Source organism: Hemitrygon akajei, chromosome 12 (assembly GCF_048418815.1).
Source record: "Hemitrygon akajei chromosome 12, sHemAka1.3, whole genome shotgun sequence".
Lineage (NCBI taxonomy): Eukaryota > Metazoa > Chordata > Chondrichthyes > Myliobatiformes > Dasyatidae > Hemitrygon > Hemitrygon akajei.
In genome coordinates, this window is record NC_133135.1 from 114,638,460 (window position 1) to 114,653,344 (window position 14,885).

Here is a 14,885-nt window from a genome sequence, read left to right on the forward strand (position 1 = left end):
TAGATAGATAGATAGATACTTTATTCATCCCCATGGGGAAATTCAACTTTTTTTCCAATGTCCCATACACTTGTTGTAGCAAAACTAATTACATACAATACTTAACTCAGTAAAAAATATGATATGCATCTAAATCACTATCTCAAAAAGCATTAATAATAGCTTTTAAAAAGTTCTTAAGTCCTGGCGGTAGAATTGTAAAGCCTAATGGCATTGGGGAGTATTGACCTCTTCATCCTGTCTGAGGAGCATTGCATCGATAGTAACCTGTCGCTGAAACTGCTTCTCTGTCTCTGGATGGTGCTATGTAGAGGATGTTCAGAGCTTTCCATAATTGACCGTAGCCTACTTTATGCTGCACATCAAGATTTAGCTGATGGAATAGATGGCTTTGTTGCCAAGTTTGCAGATGATTCAAAGATTGGTGCAAGGCCGGTAGTGTTGAGGAAACAGGTAGGCTGCACAAGTACTTCGATCAGGAGAATGGGCAAGAAAGAGGCAAATGATATACAATGCTGGAAAAGTCATGGTCATGCACTTTGGTAGTAGAAATAATGTGCAGATTATTTTTTTCAATGGGGAGTAAATCGTAAAGTCTGAGATGCAATTGGGCTTGGAAGTTCTTCTGCAGAACACCTGAAAATTTAACCCGTAGGTACAGTCAGTGAAGAGGAAGGCAAATGCAATGTTAGCATTGAATTTAAGAGGTTTAGAATACAACAGCAGGGATGTGATGCTGAGGCTTTATAAGGCACTGGTGAGGCCTCAACTTGAGTATTGTGAGCTCCTCATCTAAGAAAAGATGTGCTGGCATTGGGGATTCTCGCCCTGATCCCCGTGCCACAGAGGGATTTATTATCCCACTCAACCCTATTCTCCACCCGATCAGGGGGTCGCGCTGCCCGAGGTGTAAAGGGACTTGGGTGTCCATGTGCAAGATTCACTAAAGATTAACTTGCAGTTTGAGTCAGTAGTAAGATCAGCAAACTCACTGTTAGCATTCATTTCGAGAGGATTAGAATACAAGAGCAAGGATGTAATGCTGAGCTTTTATAAGGCATTAGTCAGAACACACGTGGAGTATTGTGAGCAGTTTTGGGTCCCATATATCGAAAAAGATGTGCTGGTATTGGAAAGGGTCCAGGAGGTTCACAAGAATGATTCCGGGAATGAAAGAGTAAACATATGAGGAATGTTTGATTGTTCTGGGCCTGTACTTACTGGAGTTTAGAAGAATGGCTGATTTATTATCCCTCTCAACCCCATTCTTCCGCCTCCTCCCCATAACTTTTGATGCCCTGACTAATCAAGAAGTTTACCTGTCAACTTCTGGTTTAAAAATCAAAGACAAGAAAATATGCAGATGCTAGTAATCCAGCAGCACAGGTCCTGATGAAGGGTCTCACCAGATCTCTCTGAAAACTATCAGGAGGGGGTTGATGTTGGGAGGATGTTTCCTGTAGTGAGTGAGTCTAGGACCAGATAGCACAGCCTCTGACTATAGGGATGTCCATTTAGAACAGAGATGAGGGGGAATTCCTTTAGCCACAGGATAGTGAATCTACCACAGGCAGCTGTGGAGGCCAACTAACTGAGTACATCTAAAGTGGAGCAACACACACAAAATGCCGGATGAACTCAGCAGGCCAGGAAGCATCTATGGAAAAGAGTAAACAGTCGACGGTTTGGGCTGAAACCTTTCATCAGAACCTGTGTTACTTAAGGGTCTCTGCAAATTCTTCCCCTGTCCCAATGAGGGGCAGATCGGTGGGAAGGGATGGGGGGGAACCCATCTCCCTCCTGCCACTTATCCTTGTAAGCGGAACAAGTGCTACACCTGCCCTTACACTTCCCCCCCCCCCCCTCACCACCATTCAGGGCCCCAGACAGTCCTTCCAGGTGAGGCAACACTTCACCTGTGAGTCGGCTGGTGTGGTATACTGCGTCCGGTGCTCCCGGTGTGGCCTTTTATATATTGGTGAGACCCGACGCAGACTGGGAGACCGTTTCGCTGAACACCTACGCTCGGTCCGCCAGAGAAAGCAGGATCTCCCAGTGGCCACATATTTTAATTCCATGTCCCATTCACATTCTGATATGTCTATCCATGGCCTCCTCTACGGTCAAGATGAAGTCACACTCAGGTTGGAGGAATGTTACGTACCCGTGACACGTGACAGTGGTACCCTTGTCACGTGACTGGGGTTGAAGTTATACTGGACTTGAGGTAATGGTCTTGTGATGGTGGAGTGATGTCATTTTCCCGCCAGTAGAGGTCATGTGACAGGTTTTTTTTACAGGGTATAAAAGGAAGACCCACCCTGTCAGGTGGGGCAGTTCGTGGCGGAATTTGCCAAGATGACTTCATGTCCCTGCGTGATTTAATGTGATGACGCAGTTTAGTTGAAAAATGAAGTTTTATAAAATGCCTAAAGTTTAAAAGGTCATTGCCAGCGGTTTCTTTGCTGGTGGAGAGTGAAGAAAAGTTTGGAAGATAAAAATCGAGGAGAATCGATTTTCGACGGTGGATTGGTTACGACCTTATGTGATCCTCATTCGGAAGGATTTCGTTGACTATTCTCGCTGTTAATCCCTGGGATGACCAGAAAGGATTTGAGAATAGTGTGGAAGAAAGGTCAGTACCTTTAAGCCGTTATATTTTATAAAATTCTTCGTGGGAAAGTTCGACGCCGGGGAATCGAAGGACAACGACGTGGAAGAGAATTTAAATCGCTTTAAAAAGTCTCTCCTTTTAAAAGGACTGTGAGCTTTTGAACTTTCGGCATACCGCTTTAAAGAACTGTTTACTTTCGGCATACCGCTTTAAAGAATTTTTTTTTCAATACCGTTTTAAGAACTGTTTGATCTGCAACGCTATTAAGAACTGTTTAAACAGCCGCACAGCTGTTGTTTTCCGGTCACGTTTGAGTTTGTTTACTTTTGAGGGGGTTTGTTTTCAGTGTTTAATAAACATGTTATTTGTTATAAAAACCCTTGCCTAACTCATCTATATTTATTGTTGCCTGAATACGTAACATAATTATGGGGGCTACGTCCGGATTTGGATCGTTTGAGTTTAAATGCTTTTTGAATTTTGAGTCGGTGTTTTGGTAACGGGGAATGCTCGATTCTTTTTGTTTGATTGGTTTGTGAGTGGTATTCGGCAACGATGAATATTGATGAGTTTCTGGATTCGCCAGCCGCAAATTTGTTAGCGAAGGCGAAAAAAACTGAAGTATCTGAGATTGCTCATAGATTGCAACTTAAAGGTATTTTGGCGACTACATCAAAAGCTGTAATACAGAGAAAAATCGCATCACATTTTGTGGCTTCGGGTGATTTTGATGAATCGATTTTAGAATCGTTTCCAATAAGTAATCAGGAGATGCAGTTGCAAATCGAACAAATGATGTTAGAGAGGTGTAAATTGGAATCTGACCAGAAAAAGAGAGATTTTGAATATGCAATGGCGAAATTAAGGTCTGGGAATCAGTCTTCTGATTCTAGAAAACCGTTTGTTGCTAGCCAAGAAATTAAATTGGTCCCTCCATTTAGTGAAACAGAAGTGGAAAGATATTTTCAACATTTTGAAACTATTGCTCGGATGTCAGAGTGGCCGAAAGATAAATGGTCAGTGTTGTTACAGAGTGTGATTAAAGGCAAAGCACAACAAGTTTACACAGCTTTAACTGCTGCGCAAGCATTAGATTATGATATTGTGAAAACGAATATTCTCAAAGCATACGAATTAGTCCCAGAAGCTTATAGGGAAAGATTCAGGAGTTTGAAAAAGTCTGTGGAAAAGACTTATGTGGAATTTGCCTATGATAAAGCTATGTGTTTTGAGAGATGGGTTTCTTCTAAAAATGTAAATGAGGACTATGAGACTTTGAGAGAGCTGATTTTAATGGAGGAATTTAAAAGAAGCATTCCTGTTGAAGTAAGGACCTACTTAAATGAGAGGGATACTGATAAATTGCAGGACTGTGCTAGATTAGCTGATGAGTATGTTTTAATCCATAAGAATAAATTTCCTCAGGGTAGAATTTTCAAGAGGAAAAATAATATGGAGACTCAAGGTAAATCAGAAATTAAATTAGAGGTTAATGAGAAAGGTAAGGAGGAAGGAAAACCTGTGAAGGAAAGACAGTTTGGTCTTATTTGTAACTATTGTAAGAAGCCTGGCCATGTAATAGCTAACTGTTTCAAATTGAAAAAGAAAGAGAAGGAAGCAGTTCCAGATGCTTGTGTGCAACATACTGAAGCACCTGTAAAGTTACAGGGTTTGGTAAACACAAATGAGGATTTGTTAGAGTCTGACAAAGTTAGAAAGGGATATGATCATTTTATAGCTGAAGGGTTTGTATCCTTGAAAGAAGGATCTACTCTGGTGCCAATAAAAATTCTTAGGGATACTGGAGCTTCTCAATCACTGATGTTAGATAGTGTGTTGAAGTTTAATGAAGAGAGTGATACTGGTGAGGTAAATTACATAAGAGGTGTTGGAAGTGATTTTATGCCTGTACATTTACATAAAGTAAATTTAAAGTCAGGGTTAGTTACAGGATTTGTTAAAGTAGGATTACAGCATAGCTTACCTGTGAAGGGTATTTCTTTATTGTTAGGTAATGACTTGGCAGGTGGACAAGTTTTTCCTGAAGTGCATTTGACAATGGAGTCAGAGGAACCAGAGATGAATTCTAACACAGATTCTTCCTGTGTTGTGACTAGAGCTATGGCTAAAAAAAATTGATGTGCAGAATGAGGTTGTTACTCATGACTGTTCAACTCAGGATTCGAGTTTTGAGGATGTGTCAGAGACTTTCTTACCTTCGTTGTTTGAACAAGATTCTGGGAGTAAGTCTGACTATGAAGATTTATCTCTGTCTCGGAAGGAGATGATAGCAGAGCAGAATAGAGATCCTGAGATTATAAAATTAAGGGAACAAGCTTTACTAGGTAGTGAAATTGAGAAGGTGTCAGTAGGATATTATTTGGAAAAAGGAGTGTTGATGAGGAAGTGGAGGTCGCCTACAATTCCTGCAAGTGAGGAATGGAATGTTGTTTATCAGGTAGTTGTTCCTAAAGTTTATCGGAATGAGATTTTGACTTTAGCTCATAGTGTGCCTTTAGGTGGACATCAAGGGGTAAGGAAAACTGTGGACAAGATTTTAAAACATTTTTACTGGCCTGGTTTAAGAAAAGATGTGGCGATGTTTTGTAAGACGTGCCATACTTGTCAAATTGTGGGTAAACCAAATCAGGTTACACCAGCAGCTCCATTGCAACCTATTCCAGCATTCGGTGAACTGTTTTCTAAAGTTATTGTAGATTGTGTTGGTCCATTACCAAAGACAAAAACTGGTTATCAGTATTTGTTGACTATCATGTGTACTTCGTCTAGGTTTCCAGAGGCAGTACCACTTAGGAATATAAAAGCTAAAACTGTGACGAAGGCTCTTATAAAATTCTTTACTTATTTTGGATTGCCTAAGGAAATACAAACTGATCAAGGCAGTAATTTTATGTCTGGATTGTTTCAACAGATAGTTTATAAATTGGGAGCTAAGCAAATCACTTCGTCTGCATACCATCCAGAATCGCAAGGTGCCTTGGAGAGGTTTCATTCTACTCTCAAGAATATGATTAGGACATATTGTGTGGAAAATGAAAGTGACTGGGATGAGAGTATAAACTTACTTTTATTTGCAGTAAGGGAATCGGTACAGGAATCTTTAGGTTTTAGTCCATTTGAACTTGTGTTTGGGCATAGAGTTAGAGGACCTTTAGCTTTATTGAAGGAACAGTGGATTAGTAAGGAAGTGCATACTAATTTGTTGGACTATGTTTTGAAATTTAAGGACAGGTTACATAAAGCTTGTAGTTTAGCCAAGGAAAATTTAAAGTTGGCTCAGGAGAAAATGAAAACTTGGTATGATAAGGAAGCTAGGATGAGGATGTTTAAGCCTGGAGATAAGGTGTTGGTTTTTTTCCCAGTGCAGACAAATCCTTTACAAGCTAGATTTCATGGTCCTTATGAAATTGTGTCTAGAATCAATGATGTGGATTACGTGATAAAAACTCCAGATCGCAGAAGGTCAACACAACTTTGCCACATAAATATGATTAAACCATATTTTGAGAAACAATCTGATACTGTGACTGTTGTGGTTAGTGAGAATGAGTTTGATTTAACTGGGAACATGATAGATGATTCATCTGACTTTCATTCTAAATCTAACATTGTTTCTGTTAGGTTACCTAATTCGACCATTTTGGAAAATATGGATGAGAAATTAGCACATTTACAGCTAGAGCAGAAACAACAGATGAAGGAATTGATTTTTAAGTATAAGGATTTGTTTCCAGATGTTCCGAGAAGGACTACTATAGCTTCACATGATGTAGATGTTGGAGATGCCAAACCTATTAAACAACATCCATATAGAATGAACATGGAAAAATGTGAACTTGCTGAGAAAGAAATTGAATACATGTTAGAGAATGATATTATTAGACATTCTAACTCGAATTGGAGTTCGCCATGTGTTATGGTGCCAAAACCTGATGGTAGTATTAGGTTTTGTACAGACTATAGGAAGGTGAATGCTGTAACGAAAACAGATGCTTATCCAATTCCTAGAGTAGATGATTGTGTAGATAAAGTTGGAAAAGCAAAGTTCCTTACAAAGATTGATTTATTGAAAGGGTATTGGTGTGTTCCATTAACGGACAGAGGTAGAGAGATTTCTGCATTTGTAACTCCATCTGGGTTATATGAGTATAATGTTCTTCCATTTGGGATGAAGAATGCCCCAGGTACTTTCCAGAGGATGATTAACTCTGTGATTCAGGGATTGAAAGATACTGATGCTTATATTGATGATTTAGTGACAGGAAATGATACTTGGGAAGCACACATAATTGCGGTGGAGAAATTGTTTGAAAAGCTTTCAAAAGCTAACTTGACTATTAATTTAGCCAAGAGTGAATTTGGACATGCCACTGTGACTTACCTTGGTTATGTTGTAGGTCAAGGTAAGGTAGCTCCTGTTCAGGCAAAAGTTCAGGCAATTTTAGAGATTCCCACTCCGACGGGGAAAAAAACTCTCAGAAGGTTTTTGGGAATGGTAGGATATTATCGAAAATTTTGTAAGAATTTTGCTAATGTTGCCCTTCCATTAACTAACCTTCTGCAGAAGAATGTAAAGTATGTGTGGACAGTGCCTTGTCAGGAAGCATTTGAAAAATTGAAAACAATGATATGTCAACAACCTGTGCTTAAGGCACCTGACTTTGAACAACCTTTTTCATTAGCTGTAGATGCTAGTGATGAAGCTGCGGGAGCAGTATTGATGCAAAGGAATGAGGGTGATGAGGTTGATCATCCAGTAGCTTACTTTTCTAAGAAATTTAATAAGCATCAAAGAAACTATTCAACAATAGAGAAAGAATTGTTATCTCTTGTTTTGGCTTTGGAATATTTTGAGGTATAAGTTGGTACAACTCAAAAACCACTTATTGTTTACACTGATCATAATCCGTTAGTTTTTCTGAGTAAGATGAAAAACAAAAACAGAAGATTGTTAAATTGGAGTTTGATGTTACAAGAGTACAATATTGTGATAACTCATGTTAAAGGTAAAGATAATGTGGTTGCTGATTGTCTATCTCGATGTTGAATGTACAATGTAATTTTTTTTTGGAGTGGTTTTTTTTATTGTAACACTCCTACTGTATTGTATATTGTGTATGTTATAATTTATACATTTGTTTTTTTTTTGTAAGTAATTGTTAAAATTTTTGTTCTTGTAAGACCAAAAATGTTTTTTTGGAGGGAGGTGTTACGTACCCGTGACACGTGACAGTGGTACCCTTGTCACGTGACTGGGGTTGAAGTTATACTGGACTTGAGGTAATGGTCTTGTGATGGTGGAGTGATGTCATTTTCCCGTCAGTAGAGGGTCATGTGACAGGTTTTTTTTACAGGGTATAAAAGGAAGACCCACCCTGTCAGGTGGGGCAGTTCGTGGCGGAATTTGCCAAGATGACTTCATGTCCCTGCGTGATTTAATGTGATGACGCAGTTTAGTTGAAAAATGAAGTTTTATAAAATGCCTAAAGTTTAAAAGGTCATTGCCAGCGGTTTCTTTGCTGGTGGAGAGTGAAGAAAAGTTTGGAAGATAAAAATCGAGGAGAATCGATTTTCGACGGTGGATTGGTTACGACCTTATGTGATCCTCATTCGGAAGGATTTCGTTGACTATTCTCGCTGTTAATCCCTGGGATGACCAGAAAGGATTTGAGAATAGTGTGGAAGAAAGGTCAGTACCTTTAAGCCGTTATATTTTATAAAATTCTTCGTGGGAAAGTTCGACGCCGGGGAATCGAAGGACAACGACGTGGAAGAGAATTTAAATCGCTTTAAAAAGTCTCTCTTTTTAAAAGGACTGTGAGCTTTTGAACTTACGGCATACCGCTTTAAAGAACTGTTTACTTTCGGCATACTGCTTTAAAGAACTTTTTTTTCAATACCGTTTTAAGAACTGTTTGATCTGCAACGCTATTAAGAACTGTTTAAACAGCCGCACAGCTGTTGTTTTCCGGTCACGTTTGAGTTTGTTTACTTTTGAGGGGGTTTGTTTTCAGTGTTTAATAAACGTGTTATTTGTTATAAAAACCCTTGCCTAACTCATCTATATTTATTGTTGCCTGAATACGTAACAGGAACAACACCTTATATACCAGCTGGGTAGCCTCCAACCTGATGGCATGAACATTGACTTCTCTAACTTCCGTTAATGCCCCTCCTCCCCTTCTTACCCCATCCCTGATATATTTAGTTTTTCTCCCCCTCCTCTTTTTTTTCTCTCTGCCCATCACTCTGCCTGTTCTCCATCTCCCTCTGGTGCTCCCCTCCCCCTTTCTTTCACCCTAGGCTTCCCGTCCCATGATCCTTTCCCTTCTCCAGCTCTGTATCCCTTTTGCCAATCACCTTTCCGGCTCTCAGCTTCACCCCACCCCCCTCCTGTCTTCTCCTATCATTTCGCATTTTCCCTTCCCCCTCCTATTTTCAAATCTCTTACTATCTTTCCTTTCATTATTCCTGACGAAGGTTCTCGGCCAGAAATGTCGACAGTGCTTCTCCCTATAAATGCTGCCTGGCCTGCTGCGTTCCACCAACATTTTGTGTGTGTTACCATAATGCTGCTAGGATTAGAGGCTGTAGGTTAAAAGCAGAGTTTGGACAAACTTGGGTTGTTTTCTCTGAAATGGTAGAGGCTAAGGGGAGATCTGATAGAGGTCCATAATATCACAAGAGGCATAGATCGAGACGACAAACAAAATGCTGGAGGAACTTAGCAAGTCAGGCAGCATCAATGGAAATGAATAAACAGTCGAGCCAAGACCCTTCATCGGGACTCAAGTTGCCTGACCTACTTAGTTTAGCCAGCACTTTGCTCTGGATCTCTAGCATCTGCTGACTCGCTTGCGTTTAGAGTAGACAGACAGTATTATTTTCCATGGTTGAAATGTTTAATACCAGAGGGCATGCATTTAATGTGAGAAGGTGTAATTTCAAAGGAGATGAGAGGAGCAAATATTTTTACATAGAGAGTAGTTGGTGCCAATATTGTGCTGCCTGTTGTGGTGGTAGATACAGACACATTAGAGACATTTAAAAGATATTTATATAAGCACATGAATGTGAGGAAAATGGAAGGATATGGACATTGTGTCGACAGATGGCAGTTATTTCATTGACCATTTAATGACTAATTGGTTTGCACAAAATTGTGGGCCAAAGGGCCTGTTTCTGTGCTGTACTGTTCTATCTTCTATGTTCTAAACATTTTTTAACTGTGCTCCTGAACTAATACATAGAAATATAGAACAAAGAACAATACAGCACAGTACAGGCCATTCGGCCCACAATGTTGTGCCAATCCTCAAACCCTGCCTCCCACATAACCCCTCACCTTAAATTCCCCCATATACCTGTCCAGTAGTCTCTTAAATTTCACCAGTGTATCTGCCTCCACCACTGACTCAGACAGTGCACTCCACGCACCAACCACTCTCTAAGTAAAAAACCTTCTTCCAAAATCCCCCCTGAACTTTCCACCCCTTACCTTAAAGCCATGTCCTCTTGTATTGAGCAGTGGTACCCTGGGGGAAGAGGCGCTGGCTATCCACGCTATCTATTCCTCTTAATATCTTGTATACCTCTATCATGTCTCCTCTCATCCTACTTCTCTCCAGAGAGTAAAACCCTAGTTCCCTTAATCTCTGATCATAATCCATACTCTCTAAACCAGGCAGCATCCTGGTAAATCTTCTCTGTACCCTTTCCAATGCTTCCACATCCTTCCTACAGTGAGGCGAACAGAACTGGACACAGTACTCCAAGTGTGGCCTAACCAGAGTTTTATAGAGCTGCTTCATTACCTCGCAACTCTTAAACTTTATTCCTAGACTTATGAAAGCTAACACTCCATAGGCTTTCTTAACTACCTGTGAGGCAACTTTCAGGGATCTGTGGACATGTATCCCGAGATCCCTCTGCCCCTCCACACTACCAAGTATCCTGCCATTTACTTTGTACTCTGCCTTGGAGTTTGTCCTTCCAAAGTGTACCACCTCACACCTCTCCGGGTTGAACTCCCATCTGCCACTTCTCAGCCCACTTCTGACAGGCAGACAGACAGACAGACATACTTTATTGATCCCGAGGGAAATTGGGTTTCGTTACAGCCGCACCAACCAAGAATAGTGTAGAAATATAGCAATATAAAACCATAAATAATTAAATAATAATAAGTTAATCATGCCAAGTGGAAATAAGTCCAGGACCAGCCTATTGGCTCATTGTGTCTGACACTCCAAGGGAGGAGTTGTAAAGTTTGATGGCCACAGGCAGGAATGACTTCCTATGACACTCAGTGTTACATCTTGGTGGAATGAGTCTCTGGCTGAATGTACTCCTGTGCCTAACCAGTACATTATGGAGTGGATGGGAGACATTGTCCAAGATGGCATGCAACTTGGACAGCATCCTCTTTTCAGACACCACCATCAGAGAGTCCAGTTCCACCCTGATGCACCATCAATAACTCACGCTGAGACTTAGGAAGCGAGATATCGGCTTTTATTGACTGGAAGAATAAACAGCACTACATCCTGGGGAAAATGAGGGAGAGCAGCAGCCCACAGTCGCCTTTATACAGGGGTCTGTGGGAGGAGCCACAGGAGCAGTCAGCAGGGTCTGTGGGAGGAGCCACAGGAGCAGTCAGACAGGTATATCTAGTTCACCACACACCCCCACAAAATCATTGGCCTTATGAATGAGTTTGTTGATTCTGTTGGTGTCTGCTACCCTCAGACTGCTGCCCCAGCACACAACAGCAAACATGATAGCACTGGCCACCACAGCCTCGTAGAATATCCTCAGCATCGTCTGGCAGATGTTAATATCCTATCAATATCTCTCTGCAATCTTTGACAATCCTCTACACTATCCACAATACCACCAACCTTTGTGTCGTCTGCAAACTTGCCAACCCACCCTTCTACCCCCACATTCGGGTCATTACTAAAAATCACGAAAAGTAGAGGTCCCAGAACCAATCCTTGTGGGACACCACTAGTCACCACCCTCCAATCTGAATGTACTTCGGATTGTACCTCTGCTTTCTGCAGGCAAGCCAATTCTGAATCCACCTGGCCAAACTTCCCTGGATCCCATGCCTTCTGACTTTCTGAACAAGCCTACTGTGTGGAACCTTGTCAAATGCTGCTTAATCTAATATTAATTCAGAACACAGAACATTGCAGATATTCCCCAGTTTCTCAATTGTCAGATTGTATTATACTGTCATCATGAAATAATTCAACATTATTATGTCCTGATCACTATAAATGTAAGATTATCCTTGATCAATGTTGTATTGTATGTGAAATGCCGCTTGTTGTAAATATTTTGTAGGCTAGTCTCCAAAATTCTACTGTGAAGGGGAGTTTAAGTGAAAAATATATGGGAAAAAGTGTTGCACATGTGTAATGGAGCATAAACTTGTAAGTAATTGTTAATTGTTTGGTTTTAGCTGCCTGAATTAGAGAAAATCGCAAAAACTGTGCCCAGTTTTCTGGTTCTTTGGACTGGCTGATTAGCAGACTGGAAAGATTAGAAGCCTCATCCGGTGCGTATGAATCCTTCACAATCACAACATTATTTGGCAGCTGATAAGCAGGTTATTTTGCCATTCAAAAGTGTGCTTTACATTCAAAAGGTATTTTGAATAGCTTGTGTAGTACTAAAAGCAACAACGCAGGCATTTTCAAAGATTGAATAATTTAACTCAATATTCTGTTCAATTAATTTTCTGGGCTGAATTCTGTTTAGAGGTTTGGATTCTGCAACAGTTTTATTTTGATAAGTTGCCAAAAGGTACCGGGAGCAGGTTTAATTTACCAGCTGCTGCTTTCGTGCCTGAAATGCAAGCTGTCAACATCTAACAGAAAGGTGCAAGCAACTCTCTCCAGTCCTGTTCACCCTGTACACATCAGACTTCCAATATAACTCGGAGTCCTGCCATGTGTAGAAGTTCGCTGATGACACGGCCATAGTGGGGGGTGTCAGGAATGGACAGGAGGAGGAGTATAGGAAACTGATACAGGACTTTGTGATATGGTGCAACTCAACCTACCTGCGTCTCAATATCACCAAGACCAAGGAGATGGTGGTGGACTTTAGGAGATCTAGGCCTCATATGGAGCCAGTGATCATTAATGGAGAATGTGTGGAGCAGGTTAAGACCTACAAGTATCTGGGAATACAGTTAGATGAGAAGCTAGACTGGACTGCCAACACAGATGCCTTGTGCAGGAAGGCACAGAGTCGACTGTACTTCCTTAGAAGGTTGGCGTCATTCAATGTCTGTAGTGAGATGCTGAAGATGTTCTATAGGTCAGTTGTGGAGAGCGCCCTCTTCTTTGTGGTGGCGTGTTGGGGAGGAAGCATTAAGAAGAGGGACGCCTCACGTCTTAATAAGCTGGTAAGGAAGGCGGGCTCTGTCGTGGGCAAAGTACTGGAGGGTTTAACATCGGTAGCTGAGCGAAGGGCGCTGAGTAGGCTACGGTCAATTATGGAAAACTCTGAACATCCTCTACATAGCACCATCCAGAGACAGAGAAGCAGTTTCAGCGACAGGTTACTATCGATGCAATGCTCCTCAGACAGGATGAAGAGGTCAATACTCCCCAATGCCATTAGGCTTTACAATTCAACCGCCAGGACTTAAGAACTTTTTAAAAGCTATTATTAATGCTTTTTGAGATAGTGATTTAGATGCATATCATATTTTTTTACTGAGTTAAGTATTGTATGTAATTAGTTTTGCTACAACAAGTGTATGGGACATTGGAAAAAAAGTTGAATTTCCCCATGGGGATGAATAAAGTATCTATCTATCTATCTATCTATCATACTCACCTCTATCATTCCCAACCTGTCTGCTGAATTTCCAGAGGTGCCTGTAAATAAGAAACAATCGAAGGAGTAATCCATTCAGCTCCTTGTACATGCTCCATCATTCAGTAAGATCAAATCTTATATTTACCTCACTTTACTGCACTAATCTTATAGCTATTGATTTCCTTCCCATCCAAAAATCTTTCAGCCCCTCCCTTGTAAATGCTCGGTGACTGAGCCCTCTTGAATGGAGAATTACAAAGGTGATGTCTCTCATCCAAAGCCTTAAATGGTCAGCCTCTTATTTTAACATTGATCCCGATGGAAAAGGGCCTCAGTATTCAGTGTGAGGCTGTAATCTAGTTAGTGAATAAATTGTAGTTTACAAAGGCAAATAGGATGTTGGCCTTTATTACAAGGGGTGTGGAATTGATGGGTAGTAGAATGTGGCTACTGCTGCACAGGGCTCAGATCTCATCAACACATACAAAATGCTGGTGGAACACAACAGGCCAGGCAGCACCTATAGGGAGAAGCACTGTCGACGTTTCGGGCTGAGACCCTTCATCAGGACTAACTGGAAGGAAAGATAGTAAGAGATTTGAAAGGTCTCATCTGAGTGCAACATTCTACATTGCCTCCTTATTTAAGGAAAGAATAATTGCCTTGGAGAAAAGTTTAAAGAAGGTTCACTCAATTGAATCCAGGTATGAAGAGACTAATGAAGGAAAAATAAGCAGATTGCTGCCAAGCTCTCTGGAGCTCAGGAGATTTTATTGAAATATATAAGAGTCTCTGGGAACTTGACAGGAAGCATGCGGTTTTATCTAGTGGGGGACTCTAGAATTAGAGGACACAGTCACAGGATAGGGCATTTAGGCAGGGAGGCAAAAGAATTTTTAAGGTTGTGAATCTCTAGAACTCCTTACTCATTAAACATCTTAATGCTAAGATTAATTCCCTGAAAGCCTAAAAAATTACGGTTATAGAAAACAGGCAGGAAGGTGGAGTTGAGGCCAAGGACAGGATCATATTTGATATTGCAAGGTGAAGTAGGTTTTGAGGAAGCATGTTTATAGGGTCATGAAGCACGGAAACAGGCACTATGGCCCACCGTGTCCGCTCTGACCATCCAAGGACCCATTTACGCTCATTCCATTTATCCTTTCCCTCTGGCATTCCTATTAAATCCATCCCCAACCCAGTTCTCATGCGGGCATCCCTACACTGGGATTCACTTCCTGTGGCTAATTAAACTCACATGGCAGCATGTCCTTGGAGTGTGGGAAGAAACCAGAGCACCAGTGGGTAATGTCTGGCCACAGAGAAAACATGGAATCACACAGCAGCCGAGGATGTAATTGAACCCAGGCCTCTGAAGCTATGAGGCAGGTGTATTAACTGTTGTGCCAGT